The sequence below is a fragment of the Carassius auratus genome, chromosome 22 (assembly GCF_003368295.1).
Source record: "Carassius auratus strain Wakin chromosome 22, ASM336829v1, whole genome shotgun sequence".
NCBI classification, from domain to species: Eukaryota; Metazoa; Chordata; class Actinopteri; order Cypriniformes; family Cyprinidae; genus Carassius; species Carassius auratus.
The window spans coordinates 28,453,639-28,475,160 of NC_039264.1; the positions used below are offsets into that span (position 1 = coordinate 28,453,639).

At 37.7% G+C, this 21,522-nt stretch overlaps 1 long non-coding RNA gene across 1 annotated transcript; it reads left to right on the forward strand.

The window, feature by feature from the left end:
* Positions 1-10,942: 10,942 nt before the first annotated feature.
* On the forward strand, positions 10,943-12,977 carry LOC113040259 (uncharacterized). Its single transcript, XR_003275166.1, has 3 exons — positions 10,943-10,998; positions 11,085-11,146; positions 12,167-12,977. It is a non-coding gene; the product is annotated as an uncharacterized LOC113040259 (long non-coding RNA).
* The last annotated feature ends 8,545 nt before the right edge of the window (positions 12,978-21,522 follow it).

Here is a 21,522-nt window from a genome sequence, read left to right on the forward strand (position 1 = left end):
TACACACTTAATTTATGTTTATATTCAGAATCTAGCACTTATTATGTGGTATTAATGTCTTTTAGTCACTGACTTTGGTTTTTCATACATTTATGGACCTGCTCATTTCAACAGTACACCCCATTTCTGAGGTGGTCAATTATTTAACAATAATCTATTTCCAATTGAGATGGTAAATTGTAAAATATTATGTTATGTAAGATATCAAACATGAACATCCCTGTGCAACATTTTGTGGTTCGTTCAAAACATATCAAACAAGAGTGAATTTTTAGAAATATGTGCTATGTGAGTAGAAAGCACAGAGGAAATGGCTGTAACCATTTGTAAAAAAAAAATCCATTATCTGCAGGGCTTGATCAGCGTGTTTGAGGCATACAAAAAAAATGCAGTAATATGAGCTACAAATTCCTGGAAATAAAAGTATGACCAAAACAAAAAAGATAAAAAGTGTTACCTTAGTATCATGGAGAATGTGTAAAAAATTTTCATTTACTTATACTGCATGAAGGTGATAAATATTATCTAAATTTTACCGTAATAGTTGGTAAAAGCAACTACAAAATACTGAACTGTGAACTACTGAACTGTGAAAACACACTGATTGACTAAATATCACTCACCAGAGACAGTAACATTGAAGCTCCTAATGATGCTGAATCTGCTGCTGTTGATCTGTAGTTTATATTCTCCAGAGTCTGTGGTTCTGGTGTTCATGATGGTCAGAGATCCAGTCTGATGATCCACCTCCAGTCTGTCTCTGAATCTCTCTTTACACTCATCATCTGAACAGATCTTACTCTGATCTCCAGTGATTTCAGTGATGTGGATGTTGTTAAAATACCACTTCATCACAGTATATGGCTTTATTATTTCACCAGGATCTAATCTGAAAGATTCTCCCGTTTTCTTCATTTTATCAAGTTCAGCAGAAACGGCTGTAATACAAACCAACATGAGACCCTGTCTGTCAAGACTAATTATATAGTTTTAAACTGAACTGAATTCATTTACAGGTGCTGGTAAAGTAGCCATGAATGTTACTGCAATAATTACTAATGAAGAGATTCAAACACAACATTCACTAAATGACTCACCTAGAACAGTAACATTGAATATTATTTCAGTGTTTCGGCTGATGATCTCTAGTTTATAAACTCCAGAGTCTGTGTTTCTGGTGTTCATGATGGTCAGAGATCCAGTCTGATTGTCCAGCTTCAGTCTGTCTCTGAATCTCTCAGGACACTCATCATCTGTACAGATCTTAATCTGATCTCCAGTGATTTGAGCGATGCGAGTGTCAATGAAATACCATTTTATTCTTTCTTGCTGGGAATTAATAAGTCCAGTGTATAGACAGACTGAATCACCCTCCATCACTGACACTGACACTACATCTTCACCAACATCGGACAAAACTGAAGAAGAAATAACAGACTGTTAGTAGAGAACTGTTTCTAATGCAGTATATGACACATGAAAAATAAAACAGAATAATTAATTAATGATTTAAACATTCACTCATCACACAAACATCCACGAGTCTCACAGATGATGATCTCACAGTAATACAGCTGTATACAAACCACGTCTTAATTCATATACTAATTTTTTATATGTGTGTATTCATTCGTGATTGTAATATGCTATATTTTTTACGTTTGTTAATTACAACTATATTAATTTGTTTACTTTTACCAACCATAATTTTTATCTCCGCACAAAACATATCAACATGTAAAACTAAACCAGCAACTATTTAAAACAGTTAAAAAGAATACATTTCTGTCCAGTGTTAAGTGACTAACATCTCCATCGCTTTCTTTTTGTAGGTTGCTATCAAAGAGAGTTTTATAAATAGATGTCTTACCAGACACGGATAATGCACACAATATGATGCACAAAATAAAGACCTTCATTTTGAATTAATGCGGATTCTGTCTAAATACAGAGTGTTCTGTCATTATAAGGTCAATTCACACTGCGGTGACAGACGCAGACCAACATCGAGATCCGACCGAGTGCAGTGCGTAGATTCTCAGGTGTTCCGTTTCTCAGACGGGGGCGGAGCCACACTTTCCCACTGTGCCCACGGCGCATTCTTCAACAGTAAACTGTGCATGTATAGGCATAGGGTTAGAACACAAGAACGTCTCTCAAATGCTTGTTAATATATTCTGCAATTTAAGAGAAAAATATAAGGCAGAAGCAGATATGTATAGTTTTATTTGCAATTTAATGCAAAAAAAAAAAATTAATGTGAGCTCAGTAGACTTTTACTAAAAAAAAAAATAATAATAATTTTTACATTCTGGCATTTATGTCTACTGTTGACTTCCGGCGTTTTTCACATATTTTAATCACTATCCGCATGTCTCATCCTCGAGTATGCAATGTTGGAGAACAAGAATTTGGGAGTTTCAAGCTGATTGAGCAATAAAGCTATAGTGAGCCACTTTAGTAAAACTATAATACCTGGAGGTGAGGAATAATACAAAAAAAAAAAAAAAAAAAACATTCACTTAGTATTATTTGATCTAATACACAAAAATCTCAATTACAGTTACAATACTTAGAAATCAATTATACTCACTTGTGTTTTAGGCACTAAAACTGTCCTCTACATTAAAGTCAAACACATTTTTCTATTGAGATTATGTAGATTTCTGTGCCACCCCTGACTGGTTGCTGGCCCCTTCCTGGCCACCCCTATAAAAACATCCTCAGAATGCACTGTCTGTGCAGTGTGTGAGAACACACCTTGTCAAGTGAAAGCGAAAGTAAGGTTACTCGTTAAAGTTAGCTCGAAGGCAAATAACAAATGTTGTGTCAAAACAATGGAGCAAGCCCTTCAATATGAAAACTGTATTCTAATGAATGTTTCTTCTATATTTTAAGTAGCTAAATATTACAAACTAAATAAAAATGTTCATCACAGAAGACTGATAGGTGCTATTTGTTGTTTTCGCCACATGATGGCGCGATCGAAGCCGGTGTAAAATACACCTGGGACTGCTAATGCCAAGCATTGCAGCAGAACAACATGATGGTAGAATTACTATTTGTGAAATTATTTTGATACTGCATGCTCTTTTTATGAAGGTATAAAAGGTGTGGTTATATTTATTTCAGAACCGTTACAGCTGCTCACCTGCAGGAAATGAGGCCCAAACCCAGGTTTGCTATTTATTCTGTGATTGTTTTATAGTGTGAGCAGCACAAAACACATGGAGCCTCATTTATAAATTGTTTGTACACACATATGTGATTTTAGAGTATGTGTGCACTTAAATGGTTAGTTCACCCAAAAATGAGAATTCTGTCATCAATTACTCAACCTCGTGTCGTTCTAAACCTGTATGACCTCTGTTCATTTTTGGAACACAAATTAAGATATTTTGTATGAATTCTGAGAGCTCTCTGAACCTCACGTAGACAGAAAGGATCCTCACACTAACTAGGTCCAGAAACATTTTAGTAAGATAAGAAAATAGGCTACTTTTTGTGTGAAAAAAAAAAAAAAAAACTTTTTTTTTTTTTTTCAAATTCGTCTCCTGCAGTGTGTGCTTTGATTGGTTAGCTGGGCCAGTGTGTGTTGTGATTGGTTAGCTGGGCCAGTGTGTGTTGTGATTGGTCAGGTGGGTCAGTGTGTGTTGTGGTTGGTCAGCTGGGCCAGTGTGTGTTGTGATAGGTTAGCTGGGCTAGTGTGTGCTGTGATTTGTTAGCTGGGCCAGTGTGTGTTGTGATAGGTTAGCTTGGCCAGTGTGTGCTGTGATTTGTTAGCTGGGCCAGTGTGTGTTGTGATTGGTTAGCTGGGCCAGTGTGTGCTGTGATTTGTTAGCTGGGCCAGTGTGTGTTGTGATAGGTTAGCTGGGCCAGTGTGTTGTGATTTGTTAGCTGGGCCAGTGTGTGTTGTGATAGGTTAGCTGGGCCAGTGTGTGTTGTAATTAGTTAGCTGGGCCAGTGTGTGTTGTGATAGGTTAGGTGGGCCAGTGTATGTTGTGGTTGGTCAGTGTGTGGTGTGATTGCTTAGCTGGGTCAGTGTGTGGTGTGACTGGTTTGCTGGGCTAGTGTGTGTTGTGATTGGTTAGCTGGGTCAGTGTCTTTTGTGATTGGTTAACTGGGCCAGTGTGTGTTTTGATTGGTTAGCTAGGCCAGTGTGTGTTTTGATTGGTTAGCTAGGCCAGTGTGTGTTGTGATTGGTTAGCTGGGCCAGTGTGTGTTGTGATTGGTTAGTTGGGCTAGTGTGTGTTGTGATTGGTTAGCTGGGTCAATGTGTGCTGTGATTGGTTAGCTCTTCTAGTGTGGGATTGGTTAGCTGGGTCGGTATGTTGTGATTGGTTAGCTGGGTCAGTGTCTTTTGTGATTGGTTAACTGGGCCAGTGTGTGTTTTGATTGGTTAGCTAGGCCAGTGTGTGTTTTGATTGGTTAGCTAGGCCAGTGTGTGTTGTGATTGGTCAGGTGGGTCAGTGTGTGTTGTGGTTGGTCAGCTGGGCCAGTGTGTGTTGTGATAGGTTAGCTGGGCTAGTGTGTGCTGTGATTTGTTAGCTGGGCCAGTGTGTGTTGTGATAGGTTAGCTTGGCCAGTGTGTGCTGTGATTTGTTAGCTGGGCCAGTGTGTGTTGTGATTGGTTAGCTGGGCCAGTGTGTGCTGTGATTTGTTAGCTGGGCCAGTGTGTGTTGTGATAGGTTAGCTGGGCCAGTGTGTTGTGATTTGTTAGCTGGGCCAGTGTGTGTTGTGATAGGTTAGCTGGGCCAGTGTGTGTTGTAATTAGTTAGCTGGGCCAGTGTGTGTTGTGATAGGTTAGGTGGGCCAGTGTATGTTGTGGTTGGTCAGTGTGTGGTGTGATTGCTTAGCTGGGTCAGTGTGTGGTGTGACTGGTTTGCTGGGCTAGTGTGTGTTGTGATTGGTTAGCTGGGTCAATGTGTGCTGTGATTGGTTAGCTCTTCTAGTGTGGGATTGGTTAGCTGGGTCGGTATGTTGTGATTGGTTAGCTGGGTCAGTGTCTTTTGTGATTGGTTAACTGGGCCAGTGTGTGTTTTGATTGGTTAGCTAGGCCAGTGTGTGTTTTGATTGGTTAGCTAGGCCAGTGTGTGTTGTGATTGGTTAGCTGGGCCAGTGTGTGTTGTGATTGGTTAGTTGGGTCAGTGTGTGTTGTGATTGGTTAGCTGGACCAGTGTGTGTTGTGATTTGTTAGTTGAGCCAGTGTGTGTTGTGATAGGTTAGGTGGGTCAGTCTGTGTTGTGGTTGGTCAGTGTGTGTTGTGATTGGTTAGCTGGGCCAGTGTGTGTTGTGATTGGTTAGCTGGGTCAATTTGTGTTGTGATTGGTTAGCTGGACCAGTGTGTGTTGTGATTGGTTAGTTGAGCCAGTGTGTGTTGTGATAGGTTAAGTGGGTCAGTCTGTGTTGTGGTTGGTCAGTGTGTGTTGTGATTGGTTAGCTGGGCCAGTGTGTGTTTTGATTGGTTAGCTCGGCCAGTGTGTGATTGGTTAGATTGGCCAGTGTGTGTTCTGATTAGTTAGCTGGGCCAGAGTGTGTTGTGATAGGTTATGTGGGCCAATGTGTGTCGTGGTTGGTCAGTGTGTGTTGTGATTGGTTAGCTGGGCCAGTGTGTGTTGTGATTGGTTTGCTGGGCCAGTGTGTGTTGTGATTGGTTAGCTGGGCCAGTCTGTGTTGTGATTGGTTAGCTGGGCCAGTGTGTGTTGTGGTTGGTCAGTGTGTGTTGTGATTGGTTAGCTGGGCCAGTGTGTGTTGTGATTGGTTAGCTGAGTCAGTATGTTCGGATTGGTTAGGTGCACTGTAAAACCTGACAAGTTAACTTAACTCAAATCGTTTGAGTAAACCGATTGCCTTGACTGTAACACCCGACAAGTAAACTTAACTCAAACGGTTTGAGTAAACAGATATCCTTAAGTTATGTTAACTCAAACCATTTGAGGAAACCGATTGCCTTAAACCGTTTAAGTTGAAAAAACTAACAGTTATAAGTACTCTGAACTTAATTCAGTTGAGTTCACTGAAAGAAGAAGTACATTGCAATTAAGTGATTAAGTGATTAATTGAGTGATAATTGAGCTTTAGTGATGAACACCTGCTGTTAACAAACAGAATCACTGAAGAAAAGAGAGAAAGGAACTACAGCTGACTTCAGACACAGCCTTACTCAAACTTGACAAGTTATGTTAACTCAAACTGTTTGAGGAAACCGATTGCCTTAAACCATTCAAGCTGAAAAAACTAACAGTTACGAGTACTCCGAACTTAATTCAGTTAAGTTCACTGAAAGAATATATACATTGCAATTAAGTAATGAAGTGATTAACTGAGTGATAATTGTGAATTAGTGATGAACAGCTGCTGTTAACAAACAGAATCACTGAAGAAAAGAGAAACACAAGAACTACTACAACTGACTTCAGACACAGCCTTAGATGAAATCAACTGAAATAAAATACATGAAATCTCTCAAGATCTGATTAAACAACCCACAAACAGCATCACCAGCTCCACTTATTAATAACCAGACTGACTTTATTTCTGTCAGACGTCTACAGAAGATCTTATTGAGAATGAACTAAGGTTTAGATGTTGATTTATTGTTTCATTTGAAGTAACCATGTTAGAGATCAGTGTTTGCTTTAGTTGGGCTCTTGACCCTTGATTTCTGTCTTAGTCTTTTCTCTGGCTGTTATAACCATGTGTTTCTAAAACATATTTGTTGTAAACCAAAAGCCCAGAAGAAATGTCATCAGGTGTAAGCCTGTATCTAGGTGTAGGTTTTTATACTTTATATAGGTTATGATAGTTATTCATTATTATTCACAATTATTGATCCATACAGAGTCTAATCTCTGATGAAGTAGGTGTTTTGTAATTACTAGAAGTCATTCTAGTAAAAATGACACGAAGAGCCAGTGATTCTGTGATATTCAGTTAATATAAAAATGAATTTTTAAACATGTTCTACACATACATTTTTCTTCTATACTAGTAGTTGGTCAAACACAGAGATTAATAATCAGAATATGAACCTCAACAATGGTGATGAAAAAAACATGCTGCAATGCATGCTGGGTACTATTGTAGTATAAAACTCATCCATGGCTCCCATCATGCTCTGCAGCATTTTTTTTTTTTTTTATGGTCACCATTGTTGAGGTTCATATTCTGATTATTGATGTCTTTGTGTGACTGTTTGACACCGTAGAAGAGCACACTGTTTGAAAAGTCATTCATATTAACTGATTATCACAGAACCACTTCCTCTTAGAATCACTTTTACTACAATCAATCAAATTACACAACACTTATTTCATCAGAGAATAGACTTACAGAAGTATAACAACCTACACCTAGGTACAGGTTAACACCTGATGGCATTTCTTCTGGGCTTTTGAGTTACAACAAATATGCTTTAAAACACACAGTTATAACAGCCAGAGAAAAGACTAAGAGAGAAATCAAGGGTCAAGAGCCCAACTAAAGCAAACACTGATCTCTAACATGGTTACTTCAAATGAAACAATAAATCAACATCTAAACCTTAGTTCATTCTCAATAAGATCTTCTGTAGACGTCTGACAGAAATAAAGTCAGTCTGGTTATTCATAAGTGCAGCTGCTGATGCTGTTTGTGGGGTTGTTTAATCAGATCTTGAGAGATTTCATGTATTTTATTTCAGTTGATTTCATCTAAGTCTGTGTCTGAAGTCAGTTGTAGTAGTTCTTGTGTTTCTCTTTTCTTCAGTGATTCTGTTTGTTAACAGCAGCTGTTCATCACTAATTCTCAATCAGCACTTAGTTAATCACTTAATTACTTGAATGCAAAGTTTTAAAACTTACATGGTTTAAATCAAGGTAATCTGTTTACTCAAACGGTTTGAGTTAAGTTAACTTGTCGGGTTTTACAGTGTGGGCCAGTGTGTGTTCTGATTGCTTAGCTTGGCCAGTGTGTGCTGTGATTGGTTAGCTGGATCAGTGTGTGTTGTGATTGGTTAGGTGAGTCAGTGCGTGTTGTGGTTGGTCACTGTGTGTTGTGATTGGTCAGCTGGACCAGTGTGTGTTGTGATTGGTCAGCTGGACCAGTGTGTGTTGTGATTGGTTAGTGTAAATATTGTGTCAAAACCAAATTAATTTGAGAGTGATTTAAACCCTAGCCTGTCTCCGACATAGTGATAATACTCATGTGATTGTTCAGTGTAGGAGAAAAGTCAGTATACTGTGACTATAAGCTTAATAACCACAGCACAGGAAGAAGCCCTTCACGAACAAACTATACACAGATGAAACTGAACAGCCACTGTGTGGCACAAGAACTTTGCCCCCCTAACAGATCAAATCAAATCATTTCTGAAGAAAACTGACCACAGCATGTTTCAGTTTGACTCAGAAACTCAGCTGCATGTGTCACAGCTCAGTAAGATTGGCAATGTGAGATGATCTTTGCCTTTTACAACAATTGAATGCTTATAAAACACTTTAAAATTCATAAGGTGTCAATATCCAAAGATCATGAAATACAGGTTGACTAATCCAATATTCACATGATTTATTAGTGTGTGTGATTATTATTGTTTATTAGTACTTATAAAGCACATATTATCTCATATCTAATCTTAATCTTATCTCATATCTAAACTTAACAAAAACATTGCAAACTACTATTACTGTTACTATTGAGACAAAAGTCATAGTTAATAGTTTTTGGTGAGAATTGGTCCCCAAACTAACATGTGATCATACAGACTATCACACCACAGATCAGAGAGTCTTTGTGTGTGTGTGTGTGTGTGTGTGTGTGTGTGTGTGTGAACTAGGAGGGCCAAATTCTGTTGTGGGTAAATTCACATCAGACTGATATTTATCAGCAGATATTCTTATTATAACTTCTGAATTTTCACTGAACAATTGAAGAAAATGTTTCACACACTTGGTTTGTTCAGTTTGTGCAGTTGGTGTCTGATTGGTAAGTTACAAATATATTTTTATGGCCTGATTTAATTTCTTCCTGTATCACAGTAATAACACCTCTGCTACTGTTTTCAGCGAGCCTGTTTTAATGAGCCAAACACCAAGATATGAAACATGCTAATTTAATTTATATTAATTTAAAATAATAGAAAAATAAATGTATCTGCATTAGAGCAGTAATCTGTGATTAAACATGTTCTTCAGGTGTGTTTAGTGAGACAGTGTCAGTGATGGAGGGAGATACTGTCACTCTAAACACTGATCTTACTGAAATACATGAAGACGATAACATACTGTGGAATGTTGTAGCTGAACACGTTCTGATAGCTGAAATCAACAGAAATCCTGCAATCTTCTCCACATATAATGGTACTGATGAGAGATTCAGAGACAGACTGAAGCTGGACAATCAAACTGGATCTCTGACCATCACAAACATCACAACTCAACACGCTGGAGACTATGAAGTGAAGATAAGTGGACCTAAACTGTCATCAAAAACATTCAATGTTTCTGTCTATGGTGAGTAAGATAATTTATTCAAACACTAACATATTCTTGTTCAATTAAAAGAATACAAGCTTAAAAGAGCTTAAAAACTTATTTGACTGCATTTGTAGCATATTAACACATACACACAAACAATTCCGAGTCATCCCTTTTTTAATGGACATTACAGTGAGGCACTCACTTAAAGTGAGTGGGGGACTGAAAACAGTTAAAACCTCCATTATCAGCATTTCAATGGATAACCCAGATTTTTGCTTTTTACGGAGCCCCTAATTTTCATTGTGGTGGAAAAAAATCAGAGTGAGTGAAAATATTTGGGGTGGGAGGAAAAAAATATCCCTCACAAAGCTTGCGTTCTCTCGTAAAGACCATTTCATTCCCTCGCGAAACTTTTGTGTTCTCTCGCAAACATATTTTCATTCCCACGCAAAACTTTTGCATTCTCTCCCAAAACATTTGCATTCCCTCACAAAGCCAGTTGAGCTTGTACGAACACTTCCTGTTTACTATACAGCTTGTAGTGGTTCATACAGCTCCATAAGTTCACAATGGAGATGTTCATAGAGTTTTATTTTGAACTTAGACAAAGTAGCTTGCTTATAAAGGTACAGCTTTGGGACATACTGAAACGATTAATGTAAAACATCGGATGGCTAAATTCATAGTCTGTGCCACATTATGGAGCTGTATGAACCACTTCAAGCTGTAAAGTAAACAGGAAGTGTTTACCGAGCTCAACTGGTTTTGTAAGAGAATGCAAATATATTTGCGAGAGAATGCAAAAGTTTTGTGAGAGATCGCAAAAAATAATAAAAAATATATTTTTCCACCCACCCCAAATTTTTTCACTCACTCTGATTTTTTCCACCACAATGACCCTTTAGGGGCGCCGTATCTTTTCTTCTAGACAATTTAAAATACTTTTTTTGTGGTAATTAACAGCACCACAAATTAAAAAATTTTCACATGTCTGTTAATTCTCTTGTTTCCTAGCTCATCTGCTTATTCCTGACATTACCAGAGACTGTTCTTCATCATCATCAGGATCATCATATTGTTCACTGTTGTGTTCAGTGGTGAATGTGGGTCATGTGACTCTCTCCTGGTACAAAGGAAACAGTTTATTGTCGAGCATCAGTGTGTCTGATCTCAGCATCAGTCTCGCTCTACCTCTGGAGGTGGAATATCAGGAGAAAAACAGCTACAGCTGTGTGATCAACAATCCCATCACAAACCAGACCACACATCTGGACATCAGCAAACTCTGTCACACATGTGCAGGTTTGTTGGTATTGAAATTTTTGTGATTAAACTGATCTCTTGGTTATACGTTGTTGATGTTTCAGTGTTTCTTGTAGATCAGATAAACATATTCACTCACATTAATGGTAAATTGTGTCCGTTACAGATCAGGGTTTACCTATAGTTTACACAGCGCTGATTTCTACGGCCGCTGGATCTCTGTTGATTGTAGCTGCAGTCGTGATGTGTTTCATCTGCTGGAAATATAGAAAAACAGGTCAGCAGAACAAGCAATATGTCTGTACAAATATTTATCTTTTCTAAAACATAAATTTTGATACAATATTTAAACTGTTAATACAGTCCAGACACAAGTGGAAGACAGAACCGAACCAGCATTGTTTAAACCAACTAAAGGAAAAATGGTAAGACTGTGAAAAGTCAATTTCTTTGTATCTCTTTATCAGTTGGTGGCACTTTGCTGAAACTGTTCGTGTTCCTTTAGGTCATGCTCGGAATAGCACACACCAATTTTGGTTGGAATCTGCTAATGCAATGCGGAGATATAGCCTCATGTTTGTGTTAGCTCAAACTTTGCCAAATTTGCTACAGCGATGTAACCAAAAAATGGTTTGGCCAATCAAAAATATTTTTTTGCATACCAGTCTGAATATGATCTGAGCATATTTAGGTGGAAATCTGACAAAAGGGTCTAGGAAGAGTTTGAAAAAGGAACACATGAGTGCTATTTTCGGCACGTTGGTGGTGCTAGAGAGTTTGAGTCAAATACTCCAAATTTATTTGATTAATGTTGAGACTTATATTAATATATCTAATATAATGAGTCTTATATTTGTGCGCCAAATTTCCCAGAACTTTCCCACAATATTTTCTATGGGCTGCCAAAGACTTCATGAGCGGAGGAAGAAGAGGAAAACAAAATGGCGACAATACGTGCCTACATACCTTTAGTGCTTGGTCCCTGAATAAACTGGCTTTTTATTCTCAAATAACCCATACAATGCCACTTTTATAAGATTAGTTTTGCATTGAAAAGAGAGTTGAACATAGAGTTGGTAAGCCATGTGACTTGTGCTGAAGTCTGCTCTCGAGCTGCATCTGCTCTGCGGTTCATGATTCTCTGAGGTGAAATGACGCTTTAGCAGTCACTGGTCACAAACATTTATCTTTGGTCCTGAGAAAGACTGTCATTCTCAGTGCATTGGCTGACCAACCATCAGAAATAATCTGTAATCAGTTCGATGTTTTAACCAGTTAATAAGTCATGTGATAAACGAGATTGATATCATTTCCTCTTGCTGCTACGTGTTAACGTCTGTTCTGTAGTAGAAGTTTTTTTAAACAAAACAGCAGATTAAACTTTGTAGAGAAACCGAAGATAGTCACATCTGCAGAATTCTGATTGTGTTTGTGTTTCCCTGCAGAAACCAATGGAGCAGCCCGTGTATGAAAATGTCCCCGCAAGAAGATGATTAAATATTTACTTGAATTATTAGTGTCATGCATCACACCTTTTCTTTTTCACATTTATTCTCTGGCTGGATGTCTATATTTATTTATTTTTTTCCGACCACATGAACATACATTGTTCAAATAGCGTTTCAAATGTTGCTTTTCTCTGTTGTAGTTTAACGGTGCACAAATAGCATACAGAAACTCAACTTAAATGTTACATGGTCTCATCTTTAGGGAGTTTATAGAGCTTTCAACATGAAATATTGGTCAATTACTATCATCTAGCGTGTAGCATGATGACAAAACTCACTGAAAACCAAACTAAACACAAACATACCTGGGTTAAAACCGAAACGATTCGTGCAACAGGCCTCACAATGACAACACGTGACATTCATGTCCTCAAACACTTTACAAAGTTTTTTTTTTTTTTTTTTTTTTTTTTTGGAGTGAATGGCGTGAAAGCACCTCAGTCTCATTTCCTTGTTCCATACAAATATCAATTGTTTTTCAGAATTGTTCCAATTTCCTTTTTTTGAGGACAGTGGCCTCTGATAGCATACTAGTTTTACTTTAATAGCAATCACTAGGTCTATAATAACTGTTGCAGTTTACCAACTGTGTACATTTTTTTTGCATCACACAGCATGTGCTTATTCTAAACTTCCTGGTATTGCATGAATGGGACCTGCATAAAGCAGTAAGCATGATGTAGTCTAGTGCTCCATCTAGTGTCATAATCAAGATTATTCCAAAAATATGATTAAGGTTTGGTGCATTACAGTGTTAAAATCACACTTCAGATGTAGACACAGAAAGGACACTAAAATCTTGATTTAATATTAGCTTTGTTAAACTTTAAAAGAATTACTGCTGCACAAACTCCCATTGACACGTTTTTACTGGATCAGATGAAAGTTCCCCTCCTTTTTATTGTTTTTAAGGAACTTTAAAGACAAAACAAAAAAAAGTCCACAATACTGTATTCAAATTGTATACCGCACAATAAAATATTCAAAACGAATATATGAAGATTATAGAGGAAAAATAAAAATGTGAAATTGATCAAGTCATGTGTGCTGTATCATTTCCTGTGTGTTATTTCATTGAAAGCTGCCTCAAACACTCTTTTGCATATTTATTCACATGTTCTCTGAAGAGCTCCTGCATCTTGGCAAGGCATTTGTGTCAACGGTCAGCTCTATTATATCAGTTTTTATAGGAAATACTGAAATCTGGTGTTGTTGTAATGAAAATATCTTCATGTGAGCAATGTGACATTCATCCTCTTCTTTAGTTTCTCATCTGCACATCATTTAAAGAATCAAAATAATAAAACATGTCAGAGTGATATCTATAGGAGATGTTGGGTTAGCAGATCCCATACGTCATTTCTTCTATATCTCCTTGAAAAAAAGAAGAAGAAAAAAACTTGTATTCATATATTGATACATTTTCTTTGGAATTTTAGTTTTTTATTTATAACCATTCATTTTTTTTTTTTTTTTACTAGCATTTTTTTTTTTTTTTTTTTGCATCATTAAACAGACACTTTGCAGTGTACATGTGATCATATCTAAATCAGGTTTAGTGCTCATAGTGACAGTTAGTTACCAGATTTGTGTACTGTATCCTGAAGTCTGTTTGAACAACAACAACAAACACACATTACATTGGTTAACAGAATAAATATGCACGTCTCTACATCTCTTATGTAACAAATCTCATATTGTTTTATTCAATCAGCTGAATGTGATACTTGCCATTCTGTTCTTCTCGTCTGATTCTTCTGTGGCAGCAGTAAATCACACAAGCAGTCACACCTCCAGTCATCAGGATAAAACCCATACCAACAACAACACAGAAAGCAATAAATCCAACATATAATCCTGATAAAGCACCTGGAGAGAATCCTGAAGCTGTAATGACAGACAGTCACTATTAGCATTATTATAGTCACCACATAAACTTGAACTGCACAAAAATTCATATTCAGCTTGCTGACGGGTCCCAAATTTCGGTCAAATGGCCTAAACGGTAGGCCCTACTTTCACTGTGTTCAGTATATACAACATGAATTATTGTTATTTGAATATGTAAATATATAACTGGTAACTTCCGGGTAAAGGTATGTACTGTAGATGGTGTTGGGAATAAAAAAACAAATGCAAATTTAGAGTGCTACTTCCGTGCTATTTTAAGTTTACTCAAAACTATCACTCGAAAATATCTCTGAGTTTCAGAATCAGAATCAGAATCAGAATCAGAATGAGCTTTATTGCCAGGTATGTTCACACATACAAGGAATTTGTTTTCGTCCCAGCTTACTTACGACTTAACGTGTTCTTGTGCAATTTCCTACTAAGAAACTTGTGTTTTTACGGTAATTCCTATGACGTGAAGGCAGCATAAATGGAATATGGCCCAAAACACAAAACAGGCTACACAAGACAAGCCCAAACCTGTCTGTTTTAATGAAGGAGCCCATAGGCAACTTTCTTAGAAAACTCATCATTTTTATTAGTACAACACTGCAAACTTTTGGTTAATGTTTTTTAATGTTTGCAATGGTATTTATAGATACATTAAAATAAACAATATATATATTAGAGTTATGTAGGCTAAGGCATGATGCCAGCAGGTTACTTTTGGATAAAGTTTTGATACCAGTAAACCTTTAAAAACATCATATAAAATACTTTTGCAATCACTATTCCACCATCAATATTGCCACTTAATACACAGCTATGTTTCTCTCTCTCTATCTTGTTTTTACAAAAAAACATTTCATTTTCAATGATCAATTTCTTAAAAAAGCAACAATAAAGAATTTCATGTGAATTTCTGTCGAAGGTTAAGTGCATGGAGCAAAATTTGCCCAAAGTCCGTCGTTAGATTGTATCGTTGATCAAAAGATAATAAACAAATGTCTTACCGTAGTCAAGTAAGATCACCATGAGAAAAATATAGAGAGGCTTCATCTTCACCATTTTTTTCTAACAAATGAATGCTGATTCTGAATTGTACAAGTGTTGTGCTCAACTGCTTCACTGGAGACAGAAACGCAGTTGTTTCACTAGTCAAAGTGAAAGTACTGTAACATGCTGGAGCCTGCACTCTAGCAATTGGGGTCATTATGGGGATGATGGGAGATGGACTGGTGAAATGGTTCCTTAAAAATATATGTTTTGTAATACAGCACGTTTTAAAAATCAGCATCTCTAGTGCACTACAAATTTGCAAAATACTAATTAATACTATTAATATTCTTTTTTACTACTGTACAAAAAAAGGTGGTTGATCTACAAACAGGTGCATACAATGTGGTTTTACTAGTTAGTTTGTGGTTGACGTCAGTTTCTGAGTGTTTGAGAAATCAGTATTGAGTTTCAAATGATTTAAAAACCTTTAAAAAAAAAAAAAATCTGTGACTGAAACATCTCATGTGACCCTATATATGAATGTTGTCAATGTGGAAAGACACAAAGGTTCATGGTTTGGTTTTGGAAGTCCCCAGTAAGTAACAGATGACATGCATGCAAGGTCAAAAAGCAATGTCATTGTCTTATAATATGCATTCATTTTTACTTTAATTGCTTAGCGACTTTCAAATGATTAATTCAATTATACATTTTTCCAAACTCCTTTTTTTAGTTTGATGCTAATCTGTGGTGGTTGATCTCATTTTCATTTCATCATGCCTGCAATGCCTGACAAAGCAGTGTTTTTGAGTGCAGTGCTGCTTAGTGTAAATGTTACCGGGCAAAACAACTGTTTCTACCACTCTAAAAGTGGCACCTAGTGGTAAAGAATAAATTAGCATTTTCTTAGACCAACGTGAAAAGAACAAGTTGGGGGGAGAGGGGGGTCAATATGAGCAGGGGGAAGCGGTCAACAGGGTCAACACAGTCTTGCATAGCCAGACCTTCAGATTTATGGCTGAAGGTCTGGAATCTATGCCAGCTTTCACTTGCCAAGCCCCGCCCATGAGGCAGTTTGATTGACATATCAAACAACCAATCACAGATCGTTTCGTTCATCATCACATTTCGAGGCTTGGACCACAATAACAGACCGGTGTGTAAAACTCTCTTAAGTATTTTAAAGATTCTATGGCACAAACTTTAAATATTTCACATACTTTTTTGAATATCCAGTATTTAGTTGATCCTGATAAGTCCTCGTCTTCACAGGTGTAACCACGGTGGCGTTTTTCTTTCATGGGGGGGTTTAGCACCACAGTATTTTGTTTCCAGGCAGAACGTTAAAGAATGCGACACACACCTCCTGTAGAATTCGAGTAACCCTAGAGTGCAGTCTGGACGATGTGGCGGGGCGACACTTCGAGGCGGAGCGACACGTGTCGCCCCGCCCATATTTGTTTTCCCCGCCTTTGACATTTTCCTCCGAGCCAGCAGGGGGCAATTTGCGTTGAAACAAACAGAACGGTGGCAACTACAGCAACAGAGTAATAACGCTATTCCGTTGATTGCTTGAGGTGAGTAAAAGTGGTTGTGTAAATATCTTGTAATATGAAATGCGATGTTCGATCATTTATTTATCCATGGTACGTTCAATTTGAATAATTATTGTTAATAATTGTTATAAATTGCTCATTTTATTGTTCTTTGTGGATTGTAACAGTACACTCTGTACATGGCTTTAGTTCATAGGTTCGATTTTACAGAGGTATGGCATCACATTTGTCAAGTTATTTGAACAGACATGCATGATTTTTGTGTGTATATTATTATTATTATTATTATTCAGCATGACATGATCAGGAGGTGGTGGTGTTCTGTTCTCCTGGACAGCTTTACTCCGCAAATGTATGTAGCTGTTTGAATGTTGCTACATGAAACATTACTCTGTACTATATCTAGCAATATACCTACCTCTTGACATTTGTTCTTTTAGAGCTCAACCACTGAGGGGAGGAACTTCACCATTCACCATGTCTTCAGGCAGAGTCCAGCAAAGCAGGTTATTACATTCATTAAGAACTAATAATTACATATGTGTGTACATGCAGAGGTATTTTAGTTATTACAGCTACATAGTTGTTCAGATGTGAAATTGGTATTATGTACAAGTACTATATTGGTCAATACTGTGGATTATTTAATATGTAACTATCAGTTAACATCAGCATCAAAGACATTTAAAAACATTTCAGCTTAATTCATTTTCAGACAGCAGCAAGTTTTTTAAATAACTTCTGTTTGCGATCTAATGTGGATTTTGTTCACCATATAAGATAGAAATATTTATATTCAATGTAAAAGATCTTCATGTGGATCATGCATACAAATATATACAAATATCTCACTGGATTATTACAATTAATGGCAAAATGAATGTGTGGAAATGTAAACTAATATATCCTACTGACACACTACAGCAAAAGATATAAATAATTGGCTTAAAACAGTTTTTTTTCAATGTGAAAATACTAACACTAATACTTCTGCACAGTACTGTATATATTAACATTTTATTAGTGTTATTATAAAAGAATGAGTATGCAGTTGTGACAACAATCTATAGAGTTTTTAATGAGAGTTTGTTTAAAGCAAGGTTGTCTGTATTCAGTGTTTATATAATGTTTAATAACTTTTATATACATATATAAATAAACATGTATGTTTTTGATTCAACAGCTTCCCCTGGAAATCCTCAGGGAAGTTATTTTGTCGGCGGGTGACTCTGCATATTTGACACTTTCTCTGGTTTGCAGATGGTTTAGGGTTGTGCTCCGAAGTTTTTCGGAAAGCGGCACAGTTTGCCTGGCTAGAGAGTAAGATTTCCCCGTTTAATGCTCATTCTCCAATTGAATTTTGAAGTAGAAGGCTGTTAAACTTTTTTTGTATTATTATTATTATCTTTCATGTATTTTGTCTTTACACTATAAGTTGTGGCCAACCGGAAGAATTGTCCTCCTGTCTCCTGACCGGAACGAGTTCAGACGGATGTACAGCATCAGGGAATGCTTGCAGTGCAGAGCCCTTTTCAAGTTTAACCCACCAGGGTACAGAGAAGAGACCGGCGTGGTGATCTTCTGGGCTTTTGTTTACACAGGATTTTGTTCCAAGGACTGTTTTTTTTTTTTTTTTTTTTTGCAGCATGAAACACATTTGTGTTTTAAGTTCATTGAAGGGAAATAACTGGTTTTGATTATTAATTGATGTAATTTAAAGTTAAACTTTGCACTGTATATGTTTTAATAAAAAAGCTATGGAAAACACGTGCATGACAACAGGTTTCAGTCATTTACATCAGTCTATCATTCTTTAAGGTTTCTCATATTTGATGATAACATCATTTGCTATGCATTGCTCATAATGGATTCTTAATTTAGTTGTGACAGGATTGTGAGGATTAATGAGGTTTTCAGTAGTGCAGTTCAGAAAACAAATAACAGAAAGTAACAAGTGTTTTTGGGCAAGTTCTTTAGAACCTGTATAGTTCCTTCCTTGCAAAAAGTAACCATGGATTTATTGTAGTAAAAATATTTGTTGGCACATTAATTACTGTGAGCTGTAATTATAAAAACACCATAGTTTTACTATAGTTACTGTAGCAGAACCATAGTTTGTAGTTTTACCAAGCATACTGTAGCAGTAAATTTTCGTAGGGGCCAAGGGAATGTTCAGAATATTATTGGTGACGTTCAGAGACTAGTGACAATTTGTTACACACACGACACACACACACACATATATATATGTATGTATATATTATTTGAATATATAAATCAAGGTACTCCATGACTATCTACATAACCATACTTCGCATAATATTGCCGTGTCATTTTCAAACCAGCGAGTAATGCCGAGGTAGCGTCTACACTACAGCCATTGAGGGAGTAGACCATTTATTTTTATTCTGTTCGTCGTAATCCAAAACTCTTTGTATTTATACGGGATGTTATGGAAATGCAACAATAAATGCAAAAACACAACATGTATATTCACTTTTTAATTTATATTAAAAGTTTATTCATCTTAGTGTCTACTTCCGCATTCCAATCCTGCTAATAGCGTCACAATTCTCTATACCAATAAGCTGTAAAATCGTCACTCATCTGTACACCAATAAGCTCATCTTAATCATAAACCAATAACCGCTGAGGTGGGCGGGGCGACACGTGTCGCTCCGCCCCAACGTGTCGCCCCGGCCCATCGTCCAGACTGCACTCTGGGATACTTGTAGAATTCAACCAATCTGATGACGTCTTCGACACTCCTGAAGTGTTGTCTCATATTCATCATGCATGGGCATGAGGCAGAGACTAAGGTCAAGATGAAACCGCTTAGGAATTATTTTAAGACTTGTTTTAATGATTTTAATAACTTTATACACTTTCAGATTTAAAACGTTGCAGGATTTATTCATTCACTTTGAGCTGTTACACACTGCATAAAAGAACATTTTCAAAAATCCATAATAGGGGTACTTTAATGTCATAATTGTGATGCAATCTGGGAAAACACCTCCTTACTGCGTCTTCCTTACTCACTAGAGCCAGTAAAACAGGCTTTCTTGAAGAAACACTAAGGCCCTGAGCACATAATAGTGAACAAATACAAGCAGCTTTCTTAAAGCAGCACTCCTACTCAGTGAACTCTTCTGGGAAAACAGACAGGCCAAGCTCTCTCTGTTGAACAGTCTGTTCCCTGTTCATTAGAGACAGAAAAAGACCATGCACTGAATTTATAATTTTCTTTCTTTTAGACCACATGTGGTAAATGTGGAAGATTCATTTCTCATAACTTGCATTCCTCAAAGATGCGCACAGAGTCCATTTCTTTATATTCCCTATACAAATTATCACCAGAGTCCCTTTGACACTACTCATTATTTTAAATATGCAAATTACACAGCCATCCTTGCAATGCTTAATAATAAAGACAATGATACTTTTTTTTGGACTATCAACGTTCCATAGCATAGTTTAGTACATGGTCTTCAAAGACTAACTATTCAGCCATAGTGCTCATTGCTGTTTACATTCCTCCCAGCTCCAACAACAACAACAGGAACGATGCACTAAATGAACTGTACCAGCACACAAGTGAGCAGCAGACAGCCCACCCTGATGCATTTCTCATCATAGCTGGGGATTTCAACCATGCAGACGTAAAGAATGTGTTCCAAAAAATACACTAACTCATTACATTTCCAACACAAGGTAAAAACTTGGATTTTGTTTACACCACACAGAGAGGAGCCTACAAAGCCCTTCCCCTCCCCCACCTCGGAGCCTCAGACCACATCACTGTCATGCTAATCCCTCCGGGTCCTGACAACATCCCTGGGCATGTACTGAGAGACTGTGCAGCAGAACTCACTGATGTCTTCACAGACATTTTCAACATCTCACTTAGTCAGGCTGTTATTCCCACATGTTTCAAAGCTACCACCATCATTCCAATCCTGAAGAAACAATTTCCGCCCTGCTTCAATGACACCTTAAAAATACCGTCCTGTTGCACTTACTCCCATTCTCATGAAGTGCTTTGAATGGCCAGTCATGCACCACATCAAGTCTATCAAGTGAAAACACTGCAGCACTAGCCAAGAAATCACAACAGCGTCTCTACTTCCTCCGCAAACTGAGGAGAGCCAGAGACCCGGCCCCCATCATGTACACCTTCTACAGAGTCAACATCGAGAGCATTCTGTCGAGCTGCATCACTGTGTGGTATGGCGCCTGCAACGCGTCCTGCCGAAAGACTCTGCAACGCATAGTGAGTGCAGCTGAGAAGATTACTGGTGTCTCTCTTTCTCCCTGCAGGCTATTTATCGAACCCGTCTCACCCGTAAAGCCCTCTGCATCACAGGTGAACGCACACACCCATCACACAGCTTTTTCAGCCTGCTGCTATCAGGGAGGAGACTGTGGAGTCTCCAGCCCAGGACCAGCAGACTGAAGGACAGCTTCATCCACAAGGCTGTCAGGAAGGTCAGCTCCCTCCTGACCTTACCCCCCCTTCCCTATTTTTCTCCATGCACCACTGAACTCAGAACCTCACCCCCCACCCCCTACCAGCTCCCCAAGCACTCTGGGACCTGTACCAGATACTTTGTATAGCATTGGTCTGCTCACTACCTCATTCAGTAGTTAACTGACCTCATTCAACTACCTTTCAACTACCTGGGGGGATGTTGTGGCTCAGTGGTTAGAGAGTATGACTCCTAATCCTAAGGTGGTGGGTTTGAGTCTTGGGCCGGCAATACAATGACTGAGGTGCCCTTGAGTAAGGCACTGAACCCTGGGCGCTGCAGCATAAATGATGCCCACTGCTCTGCATGCGTGTGTGTG